Below are 19,591 nucleotides of genomic sequence, written 5' to 3'. Positions count from 1 at the left end.
CACACACACACACACACACACACACACACACACACACACACACACACACGCGCGCGCGCGCGCGCGCGCCACAACAAACCCAACCCCAAAACCCTCTTGGACCATGAACCATGGTGTCCCCTGACAGATTTTCTCTGTTCTCTTTGGGGCTGGGGGAACTAGAAGAGGATTTTAGATTTTGACTCCAATATGAATATATACCCTGGAGCCTCTCTGGGTGTGGCCACATGTGGACTTTACCTGTAGGTCACAGGATCAAAGGAACCTCAGAGGGCAGGTAGATCAACTTCCCAACCCGGGACAGGCAGGATTTTATAGATTAGAAAACAGACTTAAAAGAGAGAAATGATTTGTTTAAAGTCACATGACTAACAAGTATTGGGGGTGGGTCTTAAACTCAGGTCACTTGGTCAGTCAACAAATATTTATTGAGTGCCTGTCATTGCCAGGCACTGTGCTAAGCCCTGGGGATACAAATAAGAACAAGAAAGGCAGCCCCTGCTTTCAAGGAACTTATAATCTGAAGGGAGAAGATGGCACACAAAAACAGAGGGGGAAGGTTCCCTGTGTGGGGGTATGGCAGAATCCAGTGACTAGTCCCATCCAAAGAGTGGGGAGCTGGTGGGAAATGAAGAGTTGGTTGGTCTGTGAGCCCTCTTTAAATGAAGGATTTGGTGGAGAGCAATCTGGAATTATGCCCAAAGAGTTAGAAAACTGTATGTACCCTTTCACCCAGCAATTCCACTATCAGATCTATTTCCCAAGGTGATTAGGGACAAAGGAAAAGAACCTATGTGTTCTAAAATAGCAGCTCCCTTTGTGGTGGCAAAGAACCGGAAATTGAGGGAATTTCCTTGGGGAATGGCTGAATAAGTTGTGGTATATGATTGTGATGGAATACTGTTGTACTGTAAGAAGTGATGAATAGGTTGATTTTAGAAAAAACACGGAAAGACTTGCATGAAATAATGAAGAGTGAAATGAGCAGAACCAAGAGAATATTTTATACAGTAATAAGTAATATTGTTTGAAGAGTAACTGTGAATGACCAAGTTGTTCTCAGTAACATGAACATTCAAATCAGCTACAAAGGACCTATGTAGGAAAATGCTATCCACCTTCAAAGAAAGAACTGATATATGGAAATATCCATCGTATGCTTTCACATATATATCTATGTCAGATGTTGACCTCTATTTTGGGGTTTGGAGGGAGGGAAGCAGCTCAAAACTCAAAATGTAGCCAATATGTACCTACACATACATGTGTATATGTGTGTGTGTGTGCGTGTATAAGTATGTATGTATATGAAAGAGGCTTTGGGAAGAGTTCTATGCTCTGCCCTCTAGCCCTTTGAGCACCAACGTTGATGCAGTTTGGCAGGGTGATCAGTTTCCTGGGATCATGATGATGGTGGAGTCCAGTCCAAGGAGTGTAACTTAGGGGAAATAGTCTGCTTACTTTTAATTTGTTCCTCTTCTCTCAATAGTCAAAGTGTGCACTGGAGAGTCCCAGGGGTCCCTGAGACCCTTTCAGTTTGTCTGTGAGGTCAAAAGTATTTCAAACTAAAATAAGATGCTTTAGTTTTTAATATGGTAAATACTGATCGATGTAACTCATTCAAACAAAAGTTCTCTAGGAGGGAGGTCCTCAATTATTTTTAAGAGTGTAAAGGGGTCCTGAGATGAATACTGCTTAGTGTATATAGTTTAGGGGTTCTTAACCCAGGGATCTGTTAAACTTGTTTTTAAAATATTTTGATAACTGTCTCAATATAATTGGTTTCTTTTGTATTCTTGCGTGTTTTACTTTTTGCGTTTAAAAGAATTGTTCTCAGAAGGGATCCACAGGCTTTACCAGATTGCCCAAGGGTTCCATGATATAAAAAGGTTATGAATCTCTGCTCACTGTCTTCCTGAAAGGTTATTTATTTCTCACTTATACTTGACACCTGATGATACAGGAACTTAGTAAGTGGAAAGACCACTGAATTTGGAATTAGATGACCTGAGTTCAAATCCCAGCTCTAGGGGTGGCTGGGTTGTGCAGTGAATAGAGCACCAGCCCTGGAGTCAGGAGGATCTGAGTTCAAATCTGGCCTCAGACACTTAACACAAAAAGTAGCCATGTGACCTTGGGCAAGTCACTTAACCCCAATTGCCCTCCAAAAAGCAAAAAAAAAAAAAAATCCCAACTCTAACTAACTTTGGGCAAGTCATATATCCTCTCTGGACCTCAGTGTCCTTATCTGTTAAAAAAAATGAGGGGGTGATAGTAGAAGATCTCTGAGGTCTAAATATATGATCCTGTGATTCTTAAGCTTATCTCTGAGGTCAGAGCGTGTAGAATCTCAGAATTTTAAGGGATCTCAGAGATCATTTAGTATAACCTTTATCTGAGTAAGCCTCCTCTTTATACTCTCATTAGTTTTTTGGTTATGTCTGACTTTGTGACCCCATTTGGGGTTTTCTTGGCAGAGATACTAGAGTGGTTTGTCATTTCCTTTTCCAGCTCATTTTTTACAGGTGAGGAAACTGAGGCAAACAGGGTTAAGTGACTTGCTGGGGGTTACACAGCTAGTAAGGATCAGAGTCTGGAATTGAAGTCAGGAAGGTGAATGTTCCTGGTTCCATTCCCAGGGTTCTATAGCCCTAATGCCACCTAGCTGTCCTCTTTTCTGCTCGATCACTGTCAATCGATTATTCAACTTCTGCTTGAGGATAGAGGGTATTCACAACCTCCTGAGGCAGCCCATTTTACTTAGGGATGGCTCTCATTGTTAGGAATTTTTCATATATTCCAAAATATTCTCATCTGAAACTCTCCTCCTTCCCCTGTTGTTCCTAATTCTTCCTTTGGGGACAAAAAGAACAAATCTTATCTTTGAATTTCACTGAATTACCCAATTTGAGAGTCACTTAGTCTCACCTCTAATAGGAGAGTTTGATATGTCTAAGGAGGGGCCAGGGGTATAAAAGGTCTGTCTCTGGTGGAATGAATTCAGTGGAACCTCCAAACAAAAGTTCCGAGAAACGTTGAAGACCAGAGGTGGGGAGGCTGTCTGGGCTCGTGGAATCCTTTGGGTGTTGCAAATAACTCATCAGTCTGTTTTCAATTAAAATGAGTTTTTTGCTTATCTTAAAAAAAAACAAACCAAAAACCAACAGCAACAAGCCATGAGACTTGTCCCAATAATACTTATGTAACTATTATCTCCACTTATACGTATGGAGAAACTGAGGGCCTGAGAGGGAAAGTGGTTTTTAATTCCTATAACTAGTTTATGTCAGAGCAGTATCTCTAATGCAGGTCATCTGATTCATATTGCAGTATTTTCCCCCCAACTATACTGTGCTGTCCTTTCTCTTGCTGCTCCCCAACTCACAGTCTCTATTTATTCCCTCCTTTCTGTCACCTTCCCTTCCATTTCTTAATTCAGTCCAAGTAAACAAACATTTATTAATCACCTGATGCATGCTGCATTGAGACCTGTGCTCAGTACTGTAGGATATCTACCAAAAATCAAGACAGTTTCTATTGAAACTCATCTGAATCTCATTTCTGTATCATGACATAACTGTAGTCTGGTGATGATTTTGTCTTTTGTGGTCCTATTCTCTGTACCTACTCAGATGTTGAGTTCTTTATTTGGTTGTACAAAGAATTTAAAGCTAGAGGAATTCTTAAAGATCAGCTAATCCTCTGATGTCCCCAAGGGTCCCAGAGATTATTTTCAATGGGCCCTTGCCATCAAAACTATTTTCATAATAATACTAAGATATTTTAGCTTCTAAAATGGTAATTACAGATAGAAATATTCCACATAAATAAAAGCTTTTGGGGGTGCTTTAATTTTTAAGCATGTAAAGAATTCCTCAGTAATTTTTGAGAGTATAAAGTGGTCCTGAGATTAAAAAGTTTGAGAATTGCTTAGCTCATCTAACCTGTCATTTAATTAAGGAGGTAAGGGGGGCCCAAAGATGGGAAGGAATGCTGAGTGGAAGGTTCAGCTGAGTGAGGAATGAGTTGGCATTTTGGGGTACTATCAAATCACCATGTTTGCCCAGTCAACCAAACAGGTTTATTTGTATTTATATTATAAATGTATTAAGTACTTACTTTGAGCATATGACTGACTGAAGCAATCCCTCCTCCCATAGAGCTTAGAAAAAAGAACTCACATTGTAGAGAGGAAGAAAATGAGGACTATGTAAATATGTATAAAATTAGCATAAAGAGAATAAATACAAATAAATCCCTCATAGTAAGGTAGTTTGTCAGGGAGAACAGGAACAGTTGAAGCCAAACAGAAGAAATTATATTTTATCCTAGAGGCAAAGGGAAGCCACTGGAGTTTATTTGAATAAGGTCAGATCTGAACCTAAGCCAAACTTTGACAGCATAGAAGATGGTGATATGAAGGATGAACTGAAGTGGAGAGACTGGAATTAGGTTTGTGGTTGTTCAGTCATTGCAGTCCTGTCTGACTCTCTATGACCCTATCTGGGGTTTTCTTGGCAGAGATGCTGGCGTGGTTTGCCATTTCCTTCTCCAGCTCATTTTACAGATTAGGAAACTGAGGCAAACAGGGTTAAGTGACTTGCCCAGGCTCACACAGCTAGTAAGTGTCTGAGACCAGATTTGAACTCAGGAACATGTCTTCAAATGGTGATGAGTCTAAGTTAGTAGATGTGTAAGGAGAGAGAAGGGTTCATATATGAGAGATATCCCAGAGGTAGAAATGATGATTTTTAAGCAACTGACTGAATTTGTGGGGTGAGGGACAATGAGGAGTCAAGGATGAGACTAAGGTCACAAACTTGGGAAATTGGAATGGTGGTGATGCATTCTATGGAAGGAGGGAAGGTTGGACAAAGGGAGCCTTTGCAGGAAGGATAATGTGTTTGGTGTTGGACATGTTGAATTTGTAATGTCCTTAGCAATCCAGTTTGGAAGGTCCAGCAGACAGAGGGCAATGCTTGGAGAAGAGACCAGGTTAGGATTTGTGGATCGGGTAGTCATCAATGTAGAGATGATAATTAAATCCATGGGAGCTAAGTAGAACCCTGACAGAGTTTAGAGATAGAGAAGTATGGGGCCTGGGACAGAACCTTTGTGAACACATGCTGAATTTCATTCCTTGATGAATTTGTAAGCTCTTACCGTGTTTCCCCGATAATAAGATCTATCCCGAAAATAAGCCCTCCCCTTACTGTGTAAGATTCCTCTAAAATAAGCCCTCCCCCGAAAATAAGCCCTATTGAGATTGCTACTGTAGTGAAGGTGATCCCCTGCAATACATGCTACATTACAGTACCCTCTGTATGCACCGTCTTCCCCCCCGCCAGTGAAACGCACGCCGCGCTCCGAGCTGCATCCAATCAGAGCTGCAGCAGTGAGCGCGTCATCCTGTTCTTCCCCAGAGATTTGCTTATTGAATAAAGGTACATTTTTTTGTTCACATTTACCTGTTTATTAAAATTGCTGTCAATGTTCATTAAAATAAGCCCTCCCCTGAAAATAAGCCCTCTGGTGTTTTTCTGTCCAAAAAAAAAAATAATAAGACAGTGTCTTATTATAGGGGAAACATGGTAGCAGGCAGGGACCACATGTTCTGTGTCTTCTGCATTTCCTACAGCACCTAGGACAGCGACTAACAAACACACAGCAGGAACGTTATAATAAACACTGGAAAGACCAATAGTTTAGGAATTAGGAGAATAGGGGTTGTTACTGCAAACTTAATATGACTTGGCTGTCAAAAACACTAAATCACTTTTAAGCTGCATTATGAGAAACATAGGATCCAGAAGGAGGGTGATATCAGCCCCTTTATCCTCTGCCCTGGTCAGCCCATAATCTGGAGTACTGGTCAATTGTGGGCACCACATTTCAGGAGGAACAGTCTTTTTATACCTTCCTCTCCTCCTTGTCCAACTTTGTAATTCAGTGATGCTAGTCTGTTCCTCCCACAAGATACACCATAGTCTGACTCTGCATTTTCACTGACTGGCTGTCTCCCATGCTAGAATTCTCTCTCTTCTTATCTCTGCCTCCTGGTTTTCTTGCTTCCTTCAAATCTCAGCTATAAGCCTATTTTCAGCAAGAAGATTTACCTGTTCCCCTTTAATGCTAGTGCCTTCCCTCTGTTGATTATCTCCAATTTGTCATGTATATATCTAATTTGTACATAATTGCATGTTGTCTCTACCTTTACTGTGGGCTCCTTGAGGACAGGGACTGTTTTTTTTTTTTTTACCTATCTTTGAATACCCAGTGCTTAATATAGTGTTTGGCACATAGTAGGCACTTAATAAATGTTTGTGGACAAGTTGGAGAGAGTCCAAAGAAGAACAGATGAGAAGTCTGAAAACTAAGGATTGGTTGAAGCAACTTGGAATGTTTCATCCTGTCAAAAGAGCCTTGGGCTGACTGTGAGAGTGGTCTTCAGGCATTTGAAGGGCTGTTGACCTGGATGAGGGATTGGATTTGCTCTGTTTGGGCCCAGAGGGCAGAACTAGGGAGCTTAAGTTGTAGAGAGACAGCTTTTAATCAGTTGTCCAAATCTGAAATTTTCTACTTCTAGTAAGTAGTAGCAAGTCTCCCAGGTCTTGAAAGTTGTTAGTCAGAGATTGGATGACCATCTATGGGGATACTGTAGAAGAAATACTTTTTCAGTTAGAGGTTGGACTAATTGACCCTTGAGGTCCCTTCTAACGATGAGATTTTGTGATTCTGTGTATCCCAGCTTTGACTCTAGCTTATTACTTTCGTCAATTCACTTCCCTTCTGGGGCTTGGGTTTCCTCAGCTGAAAAATTTTGCCTGCTGGGAACCCAGGTTTCCCAACAAAAGAACTGAAAGGAAAATCAGATCAATTACATTTATTTTAGAATTCCACTGTCTGTAATAATACTAACTTGCATTTATATAGCACCTACTCTGTATCAAGCACTGTGCTAAGCATTTTACAAATACCATCTCATTTGATCCTTATAGCAACTGGGAGATGAGTGTTATTATTATCCCCATTTTACAGTTGAGGAAACTGAGGCAATTAGAGCTTAAATACTTGGCCAGGGCCACACAGTAAGTATCTAAGGCTGTATTTGAACTCAGGTCTTCCTAACTCCAGGCCCAGCACTCTATCCATTGTGTTACCTAGCTGTCCTCAAATTGTCTTCCCCACTCCTCTGAGATCCTTCCTTTACTTCTACTCCCAAATGACCATGTTGGGGTTCAGTGGAGCAGGTTACACTTGTAGCCACAAGACATGGCTTGTGTATTTTCTTGTCATGTGGACTGAGCAAATCCACTTCTCTTCCCTAAGACTTACTTTTCCTCTGCTGCAAAATGGGGCTAATAACTTTCTCCTTGTAAACTTTGCAGGACTGTTAAGAGGACCAAATAAGGAAATACATGAGCTATTTATTATTGTCATTACTATTATTTTAGACTTCCTAGGCCTGATGCTTCTTTTACCAGATGCCATAAATACCTTTCCTGAGGGTTTATAATGCTGAAGCAGCAGAAGCAACTTTTTAGAATAAAATTAATGAGAACTAAGTTGTTTGTAAATCCCAGAACATTTTGGAGTTTTATTGTCTTGTCAAAGCAGAAGATGAAAACAGTTCATTAACATATTAATTATCACAGTTGAAAGAATCATCATTTCAGGTTCAAAACACGCTAGACAGGAGTCCTTTTAATGAGTTTCCAGCCTTCCACACCACTTCCCCTTCTAGTTACAGCATGGACTACATTTGGATCTCTAAACAGGACCATTGATAATCAGAATGGGAAGGTGTCCTCTGCAAGACTGTAAGTCCCTTGAGGGCTGGCACTATTTAATAAGAAGAACCTTAGACTTAGAGTGAGGAGATCTGGGTTCTAATCCTACCACTGCCATTTATTAGCTATGTAAATCACTCTACCTAATATTTTCATAGGGTTGGATGTAAGATTATATATTTGAATTAAAAAAAATCAACTATTAAAGTATGAGATGAGGGAGAGAGGACTAGACAATATGTGAAAAAGTCAAGTAGAATTTATCAAGTGCCTACTATGTATCAGGTGCCAAGCTAAGCTCTGGGGATACAAGAAAATGTAAAAAGACAAGCCCTACTCTCAAGGAGCTTACAGTCTAAAGAGGGAGGCAGCATGCAAACAAGATATAGAACAGGATGAATTGGAAATAATCAATAGAAGGAGGACATTAAGATTCAGGAGGATGAAGAAAGACTTCCTGTAGAAGATGGGATTTTAGCTGAGATTTAAAGGAAGCCAGGGAAGGGAGTAGGTAAAGATGAGGAGGGAGAGCATTCCAGGAAGGGGTACTGGCCTAGTGCAAATGTTTGGAGTCGGGAGATGGAAGGTTGTGATGAAGAAAAGTGAGGCATCCAAGGGTACTCCATCACAGAATACATGGGAGGTGAGTAAGGTGTAAGAAGACTGGAAAGGTAGGAAGGGCCAGTTTAGGAACAGCTTTGAATGCCAGAGGATTTTATATTTGATCCTCGAAGTGGTAGGAAGGCATTGAAGTATTTTTTTTTTAATAAGGGGGTGATAGAATTAAATCTGAGCTTTAGGAAGATTACTTTGATATCTGCATCTAGAGAATCCACTAGAGTGGGGAGAGACTTGAGGCAGGGCAACCAGCCAGCTGGAAATTGCAGTAGTCAGTGGTGAGGTAATGAAGATCTGTATACAGGTGGTTGTAGTGTCAGAGAAGAGGAGGTGTACAAGAGATTTTACAAAGGTAAAATGAATAGCACTTGACAACTGGTTGCATATGGAGATTGAAGGAGGGTAAGCAGTTGAGGATGACATTTTGGCTGTGAGCTTGGGTGACTGGGAGGATGGTGGTACCCTTGACAGTAATAGAGGAGTTAGGAAGAGGCTAGGGATGGGGGAAATATAATGAGTTCAGTTTTAGGGTTGTTGGGCTCAAGATGTCCCCAGGAAAATCCAGTTTGAGATGTCTAATAGGTAGTTGGAAATGGGAGACTACAGATCAAGAGAGAGGTTAGTGTTGAGCTAGCAGATCTGAGAGTCATTTGCAAAGAGATGATAATTGGAAACTGAGGGATGAGGAGATTACCAAGTGAAATAATATAGAAAGAGGGCCCAGGACAGAGCCACATAGGACCCCCATGGTTATCAAACATGATTTGGATGAAAATCCAATAAAGCACACGGACAGGTTGGAGAGAGAGAGAGAGAGAGAGAGAGAGAGAGAGCGAGCACAGGTTTTTAATATTGCAGCTTCATTATAAGATTTAGTAGTATGATGATGTGACCCTTGGGTCACATGTAATCATATGAGCACATGTGATCATAGGCTTCACTGAGAGGCATAATCTCCAGAAAAAAGGGAGGTGACCCCACCTCTAGAATACTGTGTCTAGTTCTGGGCATCTCATTTTTGGAGGGCCTTTGAAAAACTAGAGCATAATTAGATGAGGAGGAAGACTGTGGTGGTGAAGACATTAGAAATTATCGCATCTCAAGGGTTGAAGTGGGGATATTTAGTTTGGAAGAGAGAAGGCTTAGTAGGGTTGAGGGCATCTTTTAGCTATTTGAAAATGTGTTATGGAAGAGAGATTAGACTTGTTCTCTTTGGCCCAAGAAGATACAAATTAGGAGCAATGACAGACTGGAGATAGTGATGAACTTAGACTTAAGAAGACCCAAATTCAAATCCTGCCTCACATACCTTTTTAGCTGTGTGGTCCTAGGCAAGTCACTTAGTTTCTTCTAATCCCAGTTTTCTCATCTGTATGATGGGGATAAAAATAGAACCTACCTCATGGGTTGTTATAAGGATGAAATGATAAAATATCTATAAAATGTTTTGTAAACCCTAAAGCACTGTCTACATGTTAGCTATTATTATCAGTGACAGCAGTTCCCTGGTGTTTACTTATATGTGCTAGATGTGGAGAAGTTACAGGTTGACATTTCTGCTGAATATATGCCATTTCATCATTTGAAGGTGACCTTTGTTTCTCAGAACCGTAAGGTCAAGTCTAGCTGTTCTTAACTCTGTGTGTGTGTGTGTGTGTGTGTGTGTGTGTGTGTGTGTGTGTGTGTGTGTGTGTGTGTAATGGACCCCTTTGGGCAGTCTGGTGAAGCTTATGGAATAAGTAATTACAAAGGTAACCAATTATGTTGAAATACAGTTATCAAAATATATATTTAAAAAACAAAACTAACTCATGGACCCCAAGTTAAGTGGAACTTCCATGCTGTAGTTGATGCTTTCAAACTGGAAAGGGCTTCCTGACAATGGCAGAACCCCCACCATTCAAGGACCAGCCCAGCTGCCTGTGAAGAGGATTCATCATGAGAAGGCTGACCACCAGGTGGTGATTTATTTTGGGCTATAGCAACTGATTAAGGGACATACCCACTGAGAAGGTATGGAGTCTTCATGGCTGCCAATATACACATCAGTAAGACTCATAGAGTATTACAGAGGCCATCCAACCTAGGGATTCTTAACCTGGGGTTCATGGACTTGGGGAACCCATAGAAAGATTTCAGGGGATCCATGAATTTGGTTGGGAAAGAGATTATGTCTTTATTTTCACTAACTGAAATTTAGCGTTTTCTTCAATTATGAATTCAAAACAAACAAATATTGTTCTAAGAAGAGGTCCCTAGATTTCACCAGCCTGCCAAAGTGGTCCAAGACACACAAAAGATTAAAAACCTCTAATTTAGTCCAATCTTTTTGCATTTTACATTGGGTAGTTAACTGGGACCTGCAGAAATGAAGCTAGGGAAGGACAGACCTTGGATTTGGAATCAAAAGATCTGACTTGGAAGGGACCTCTGAGGTCATCTAGTCCAATCTGTACTTGAACTGGGATCCCTGACAAGTGTTTGTCTAACCTTGTCTTTGGAAATCTTCAGTGCTGGGGAATGCAGTACCTCCTTCCAAAGCACCCCATTCCATTTCGTTATGAGTTCTCCTTGTTGGGAGAGTTTTTCTGCCTCTACAGTTTTTACCAATTAATTCCTAGCTCACTCTCTAGCCAGAACACTGTCTGAAGGGTCAGGATATTTAGACCGTGCGTTCTTGACTCTGTCCCCATTTTACTTTGGGCCTTCTCCCCCATATATCAGATCAGGAAGTTGGACTTGATGGTCCGAGGCTCCTTTCAGTTATGACAATCTATGGAGCCAGTATTTGAATTTTACTTCTTTAGCTAGCAGATTCTTCTTTATTTGGAGGCCAGCAGACTTCATTAATAAATGAGAGTGTTTGATGCCTTACCTAAGTATTTGAGTTTCATAACTCTTCTTTTTCATATGAAGAAGCCCAGTTCCATCAACACCTTCCTAGGGGAAATGCCATAATCAAGAAGGAAGAGCCTTAGTTAATCTAATTCAATTCAAATCAACAAAAGATTATTGAACACCTATTGAATATATGAAGCATTGTTAGGCACTGCTGGGGTGGGGTGTGCAGATTACAAAGTTTAGATATGAAACATTCCTGCCTTTATGGAACCTTTAGTTTCAGTTACAGGATCATAGATTTATAGAGTTAGAAGGAATGTTTAGTAGTCATTGAATCTAAACCCCTCATGTTATTTCATTTCTTAATTAAAAATGTTATTGAATTAATAATTAATAAAAACTATTTTCTTTCCCTTGCACCTAATTCCCCACCACTGAAAAAAAGAAAAGCAATAACCCCAGACTCTTATAACATATGTATTTTCAAGCAAAAAAAATGCCCTCTTGGTCACATCCAACAAATATGTCTCATTCTGCACCTGAAGACCATCACTCCTCTGTCAGGAAGTGGGTGGTATGTTTCATCATCAGCCCACTGGAAACGTAGTTGGTCATTGCCTGGATTTTGACTATTAAAGCTGTTTGTTTATATGGTATTGTATACATTGTTCTCCTGGCTCTACTCACTTCACCTCTGCATTAGTTCAAACAAATCTCCCCATGTTTCACTGAAAATGTTCCTTTAATTATTTCCTATGGAACAATAGTATTCCATTAAATTCGGATACCATAACTTTTTCAATCATTCCCCAATTGATGGTCCCTTAATTTTCATTTCTTCACTGCTCTTACTATAACTTGCTTTGTACATATGAGTCTTTTTCACCTTTCTGTCATCTTTTTGGGGTATTGTCCTAGTAATGATGTTGTTGGTTCAAAGAGTGAGCACAGTTCAATGTCTTTTTGGGGCACGAATCCAAATTGTTTTCCAGAATGGCTGGACCAGTTCACAGTTCCACCAACAGTGCATTAATGTGCTTGTTTTCCCATGAGCCCTCTGGCATTTCTCATTTTCCTTTTTTGTTGACTTTGCCAATTTGATGGGTGTGAGGTAGAACCTCAGAGTTGTTTTAATTTGCAGCTCTTTAATTATTAGTAATTTGGTGCCTTTCTTTCCCTACAGGGCTATTGATAGCTTGGATTTCTTCCTCTGAAAACTGCCTACTCATATTCTTTGGCTATATATGAATTGGTAAAAGACTGTTATTATAAAATTGAATCCGTTCCTTATATATCTTAGAAATAAGATATTTCATTTTGTCAGAGAAACTTGCTGCAAAGATTTTTTTCTCAGTTACTTGTTTACCTTTTAATTTTGCTGCATTGGTCTTCCTTGTGCAAAGAGTCCTTCATTTTATGTAATCAAAGCTTTGCATTTTATCTTCTATAATCCTCTCTATCCTGTGTTTGATTATGAACTCCTCCCCATTCATAGACACAAAAAGTATTTTCTTTCTAGATCCTCTCATTTATCCATAATGCCATCCTTTTTGTCTAAGTCATGTACCCATTTGGATCTCATGTTGTTACATGGTAGGGTATGTTGGCTTATGCCTACTTTCTGCCAGACTGCTTTCTTATTTTCCTAGGAGTTTTTATTGCATAGTGACTTCTTAGCCCAGGAACTGATTTGGATTTTTCAGACATTCAGTACTATGTTTATTTGCTTCTGTAACTAATTTGTCTCACTGATCGATCTATTTCTTAACCAGTATCAAATGATTTTGATAATTGCTCTGTTTCAATATAGTTTGGGATTTGATACTGATAAGCCCCCTTCCTTTCCACGTTTTTTTTCATTATTTTCCTGGAAGTTCTTGACCTTTTGCTCCTCCATTTAAATTTCTTTTTTAAAACTCTGTCATCTTGTGATAGTTTGATTGGCATGGCATTTAACATTACATTAGTACATTAATTTAGATAGCATTTAAATTTTTTGATATTGTTTTGGCCTGCTCATGAGCAATTAGTATTTCTCCCAATTATTTAGGTGTGTCTTTATTTACATAAAGAGTAGTTGTATTCATATAATACCTGTGTGTGTCTTGGTGGGTAGATTTGTATTTTATTTATCCTGTAGTTATTTTAAATGCAATCCCCTTATGTTTTAGATAAGGAACTAAAGCCAGGAGAGGTCATGACTTGCCTAGGATCACACATTGTCTGAGGCAGGATTTGAATCAAAGTCTTTCAATTCTAAACCCACCACTCTGTTCATTATGATGATGATACCACAGATAGAGTGAAGTGATTAGTAGGAGCAGGCTTAGGGAGACAGATAATAAACTTGAATTTAGACATCTTGAGTTTGAACTGCTGATGGGACATCTAGGTAAAGATCATTGGATCATGAGTTCAGTGACTGAAAGCACCTTGAAGATCACATAACCAATTTCTGTATTTTACAGATGTTAAGTGACTTATCCAAAGTCATACAGCAAGTAAGCAGGCAAAACTTGAACACAAGGCATTGGACTCCCAAGTTCAGTTCATTTCACTATACCATTCAACTCCTATAATGTCCTGTAGGCAACTGGTAATGCAAGTATGGAGCTCATAAGAGATCCGGGCTAGAGAAGTCATCTATACAGAGAGAGTAACTGATGCCAGCTAAATGAAGCTTTGTTCTTTAGTTGTTTCAGTTACATCTGACTTTTTGTGACCCCACTTGGGGTTTTCTTGGCAAAGATGCTGAAGTGGTTTGCCATTTCCTTCTCCAACTCACTTTACACATGAGGAAACTTAGGCAAACAGTTAAGTGATGTGCCTAGGGTTACACAGCTAGCAAGTATCTGAGGGCAGATTTGAACTCTGGAAGATGAGTCTTCCTGACTCCAAGCCTGGCACTCACCACTTAGCTGCCTCAGATGGAGTAGTAAGATATAAAGAAGACTCCCCCACCCCTTGCCACCCCCTTAATTGCTTCATAAGATCACAGTATCCTAGATCTACAGTTTGAAAGGTACCTTGGAGGACCTCTATTTCTACCCCCTTATTTTATAGATGAGGAAACTGAGACCCAGGGATATTAGTTGAGTAACTCATCTAAGTTCACACTAATAATAAACATCAGAAATGGTATCTGAACCCATGTGCTCTGATCCCAGAACCAGAGCTATTTCTGCTGTATCTGCTCCAAATGGGGAGACCCAACTAAGCTTGTGTCAGATGGCAAGGAGGCAGTACAATGATAAAAGATAAAGGAGGCCTGCCTCCGAGACCTGGTGACTTCTTAAAAACAGAAATGTTGGGGCAGCTAGGTGGTGTGGTGAATAGAGCACCTGGAGTCAGGAGGACCTGAGTTCAAATCCGGCCTCAGACACTTACCACTTAGTAGCCATGTGACCTTGGCCAAGTCACTTAACCCCAATTGCCCTGCCTTCCCCCCCAAACAAAAAAAAAAACAAACCAGAAGTGTAATATGTGAACTTGTTAATTCTTCTTCTCTGCTCTAATGGTTAACTGTTCTGTCCACCATTGTTAGCCATGCCTTGTCTGAGATGACAAGTCTGTCTGATTTGGCGATGACATAAAACTGAGAAGAGACTTAACTGGATTCTGTTGGGTGAGAGAATCAAGATTTAAATAGATATGAACTGATGAGTGGGATGGCACAGAAGAAATTCAGAGGACCTGGGTTTGAATCTGGCCTCTGCTGCTTATTAACTGTATGGTTGTGGAAGGCATTTTGCCTGTCCTCCTCATCAGCTTTGTGATGGAAATAATAAATATAGCCCTGCCTGTCTCACTGAGTTTTTGTCAGGATCCCAGGATCATAGACTTTAAGCTGGGAATGACTTCTTCCTTCATTTCCAATCCCCCATTTTATAGCTGAAGAAATAAGAAGTTAAGTTGCTTAAGTTGCTGGGTAACATGGTAGTCAAGTGGCAAAGCCAGGATTTGAACCCTGGTCCTCTCCATTCCAAATCCAGCACACTCTGCCATTTTGCTCCAAGGAGGGGAGTGCATATCCAGGTCAGTAGACATGTCAATTGGGATGATGAAGATAGAATTTAGCACGGATTAATATAAACGTCCAGTAAGAATTTACTTTGAGACGACAGGTTCAATTTTAGATGTGTGATGTGCCAGTCAAAAGCAAAAAAAGCAAAACCCAACAATATGTGATTACTTTCCTGGAACTATGATATTTGCACGAGCTCCTCCTTCGCTGATACAGATTGTTGATCACCAACACACACAGACACCTTCCTGTCTTGCACGATTCTGGTCTCTCTTGTTCCATGATTAGAAAATTCACCCACTCAACATGGGGAAGGCTTTCTTTGGTTCTGTTGATTATCTCAGTTATGTGCTAATGTACAACTTGGATGGTGCCATTGGAAATACTTCTCATTCTTGCTACATGACTGGCCCACTTCCTGGCAGACCCAAAATATCTTCCATAACATCTTTTATTCTATGGTTTGTTTTTTGTTTTCAGGTATTCCTTTTTAAGGGAAGATGATCTAGTTATTGTTGATAGCATAATGTAGCTTGACCATGTCTGGCTAAAGGATGGAGGGGCTCATTACCAGACATTACCAGCTGCCCCCAAATGAGCTCTCTTTGGGACACTACACATGGAATCGATAGACTTGCATCAATAGAAGCATCACCTCTAAAGCAAAGGGAATATATGTCATCTTCTTCTGCCTTGGTCTTACCACATCTGGAGTAGTAGAAGTAGTGGAGTTGAAAGGCTTGAGTTCAAATTCAGCCTCAGACACTGTGTTAACCTAAGTAAGTCACTTGATTTCTCTTTGCCTTGGTTTCCTCATCTGTAAAAAGGGGATAATAATAGCTCATACTTCTTAGGGTTGTTATGAGGATCAAATGAGATAATTGTAAAGCACTTAGCACAGTGCCTGACACTATATAAATGTTCGCTGTTATTTATTATTATTATTATTGTCATTATACTTAAATGACAGAGGAGGTAAACCAGTCTCCTGAGCCCCGAATCCTGCTTTTAGTGGTCTAAGGACTACATTAAAATGGACACTTGCAAACTAGATTATATCCAGAGGAGAGTTACCAGGATGGAAAGTGGCCTGGAAATGAGTACACTGTAAATGGAAAGTTTTGAAGGAACTGGAGAAACCCCATCAGGTACACGATCGCTGTCTTCCTTTGGAGAGCTGTCACAGGGAAGAAGACTTAAATATTCTTTGTATAGTCCCAGAAGGCGGGATCAGGGCAAGTGATGGCAGATCCAGAGAGGCAGCCCAAGTAAACCCCTACCTGAACATGCATCCCCTCTGTCAATTCCCTGACAAGTGGTCATCCAGCCTCCATTTGAACTGATGAGGCACTTAGGTGGCAGAGTGAGTAGAGCATTAGACAAACAGAGAGGAAGGACCTGAGTTCAAATTCAGCCTCAGAGACTAATCTGGTTTCCAGCTGTAGATGTCATTTGGTAGTATTTCCCTATGGAGGCTCTGGGATGGCCTGGGATGGCCACCTCATTTCCCTCCTTAGGCCTGTCCTATGAAGAGTTCCAACAAGTAGCCACCCATATGTGATGCTTGATTTGAAGAGAGAAAATTCTCTCTTCCCTGCCAATCTAAATGATATTGGATAAATCATGTCACCTCCATGTTGGTTTTATGTACAAAAATCAGGATAGTGATATTGACACTAACTACCTTTTGGAGCAGTTGAACGTGAGGGAAGCACTTTGAAGGGTTCCGATACTATGGAAATGTAAGTATTTTATTACCAGCATGTCATGGTACCTGAAATTCCATCTGAAGACATGCATTTCTTGGTTAATCCTTCCTGTGAAGCACTTTAAGAATGCAAATCCTGTTGGGGGCTAGCAGATTTCAACCCATCAATCCATACTAAAATATTCCTGATTTCAGATATAGGAGGGTGGGGCTAAATGTGTGTGTGTGCATGTGTGCGTGTGTTCGTGCATGTGTGTGTGTATGTGTGTGTGTGAGAGGGGGGGCCTAGAAATGAGCAGTAAAAGCAGGGTTCAGATATGAAATGAAGTTAGCTGTAGCACCAAGGGTAGTCTCAAAGGGGGAAAAGGGATCTGTGTGGATTAAGGGGGTGGAATGGGATTTATAGACTGATATGTGAGCCTCAGGACTTTAAAAAAAATTAGCTCAAGCTATAATAGGATCCACCTCCATCCTTCCTGCCACTGGAAGCAAAGCCAGTTGGACCCATGTCCCTAAACTAGGAATTCTTTAATCCATGAACTGGTTCTTTAAAAATTGATAGTTGTATCTCAACATAATTGATTTCCTTTGAAATCCTACATTTTGTATTCATTTGAGAACATTCTGATAGAGGTCCATAGGTGTCACCACAGTGCCAAAACAAAAAGGTGTGAAGAATCCCTTCCCTGAACCCATCTTTCCTACAAAATCATCCTTATGTGGCCTCTCACTCAGGTTTCAAGTCCTTGGAATAATCCCTGACATTTCAGGATCTTTGGGCCCTTCCTTCCCCACACCCCTATCCATGAAGCCCCCAAATCCTGTGAATTCTACCTCAGAGACCTCCTTAACATCCCTTCCTTTCTCCCTGTTTACATAGCCACTCCTCTTGTTTAGGCCCTCATCACCTCTCACTGTTGCTATACTGTGTGGGAACTCTTGCATTAGGGAGACTGACAAAAAGTCTTCTAATTGATCTCCTTGCTTCTACTCTGTCCAATCCACCTTCCACACAGCTGCCAAATTAATCTTCCTAAGGCCCAGGTCCCTCTTCTGCTCAGAAGTCTCAGTGGTTCTGTACTGCTTCCACATGAGATGTAATACAAAGGCCTCTTCCCCCAATCCCCAGATTTAAGACTTTCCAGTGTCTGGCTCACACCTATTTTTCAGTTTAGTTGAATTCAACTAAACATTTAATAAGAACCTACTATGTACAGTAACAATAGCTCTCATGCATATAGTGCTTTAAAACTTGCCAGGTAGGCTTGATTCTCATAGCAAGGTGTTAGGGATACAGAATCAAAATGAAAGAATTCTTCTGGTCAAAGACCTTGGAGTCCACTTGGGGATACAATATGCACACAGGTAAGTATAGTAAAAGTAAAACTGAGGAGCAAGACGTTACCAAGGTGGATCAGGGAGGGCTTCACAGAGATGATGGTACCTGGGTTTTTTTGAAGGAAGACAAGGCTTCTGAGAGTTGGAGATGAGAAGGAACGGGAATAACTTGTGAGTATACTGGGAGGGAGATACAGTATCAAGGAGGGGAAAACAGTGATTGGTTCATTTTGACTGAAATATGGTTCCTGAAGGAGAATAATGTGAAAGAGGGCTGAAAGGGTAGGTGGAGTCCAGATCATGGAAGACCTGCAAGCCCAGATTAAGGAATTTACAGTTTTTCTTTTCACTGAAGGCAGCAGTGAATCCCTGAAGGTTTTTGAGCTAGAAGTTCCTTAGGGAAATGCTTTTGGCAACTGTATATGGTGGACAGGTTGGAGGCAGGGAGACCATTTTGGGAGCTGTTCAATGGTGCAGGCTATAGGTAATAAGACTCTGACGACATCCTATCTCCATGCCTTTGCATAGGCCACCTCCCTCCTCAGCTCTGCTTTTTAGTTTCCTTCCTTAAGAACCCTTAGTCTCCTTCAGGGCTCTACTCAGGTGCCCCCTTCTATTCAGAGCCGTTCCTGAGCCCTTCTTCCTCCTCTCTCTTCCCCTTCCCCTACTTACTGCTTTTTCCTTCCTCAAATTATCTTGCATTGACTTGTCACCCTATTTTCCATACATCCTCTTCCCCATCTTTCACCTCTGGTAGAAAATACCTCTCCTCCTCGAGGGTCGTTATTTTTGTAACCTCAGTGCCTATCGATAAATATTTGTTGCAGTGAATTTCTTGGCCCCCCTTCCAACTTTCACCTCATAGGGTTGCTCAAAGGATTTAGAACTGAAAAGATCAACGACTAGGGAGGGTCCAGTTCAAATTCTTCAGTTTGTATTTGAGGAAACTGAACCTCATCCAAAGTGCAGTGATTTGCAGGTCACCCAGTGGCAGAATTAGGATTTGAATCTTTGACTGTAAAAATACAGTCCTCTTTCTATCACTGCATCAAATTCTTTTTCCCCTTCCCCCAATTCTCTCTCTCTCTCTCTCTCTCTCTCTCTCTCTCTCTCTCTCTCTCTCTCTCTCTCCCTCTCTCTCTCTCTCTCTCTCTCTCTCTCTCTCTCTCTCTCTCTCTCTCTCTCTCTCTCTCTCTCTCTCTCTCTCTCTCTCTCTCTCTCTCTCTCTCTCTCTCTCTCTCTCTCTCTCTCTCTCTCTCTCTCTCTCTCTCT

At 40.8% G+C, this 19,591-nt stretch overlaps 1 protein-coding gene across 3 annotated transcripts in view; it reads left to right on the top strand.

The window, feature by feature from the left end:
• Positions 1–19,591, top strand: part of PAK1 (p21 (RAC1) activated kinase 1) — a 205,465-nt gene that overhangs the window by 63,298 nt on the left and 122,576 nt on the right. The window lies entirely within an intron of this gene.

Source organism: Petaurus breviceps, unplaced genomic scaffold (genome assembly GCF_028583685.1).
Source record: "Petaurus breviceps papuanus isolate PSGF00001 unplaced genomic scaffold, PetGlider_PUasm1.0 90823, whole genome shotgun sequence".
NCBI lineage: Eukaryota > Metazoa > Chordata > Mammalia > Diprotodontia > Petauridae > Petaurus > Petaurus breviceps.
This window is presented reverse-complemented; position numbering and strand designations above follow the sequence as displayed.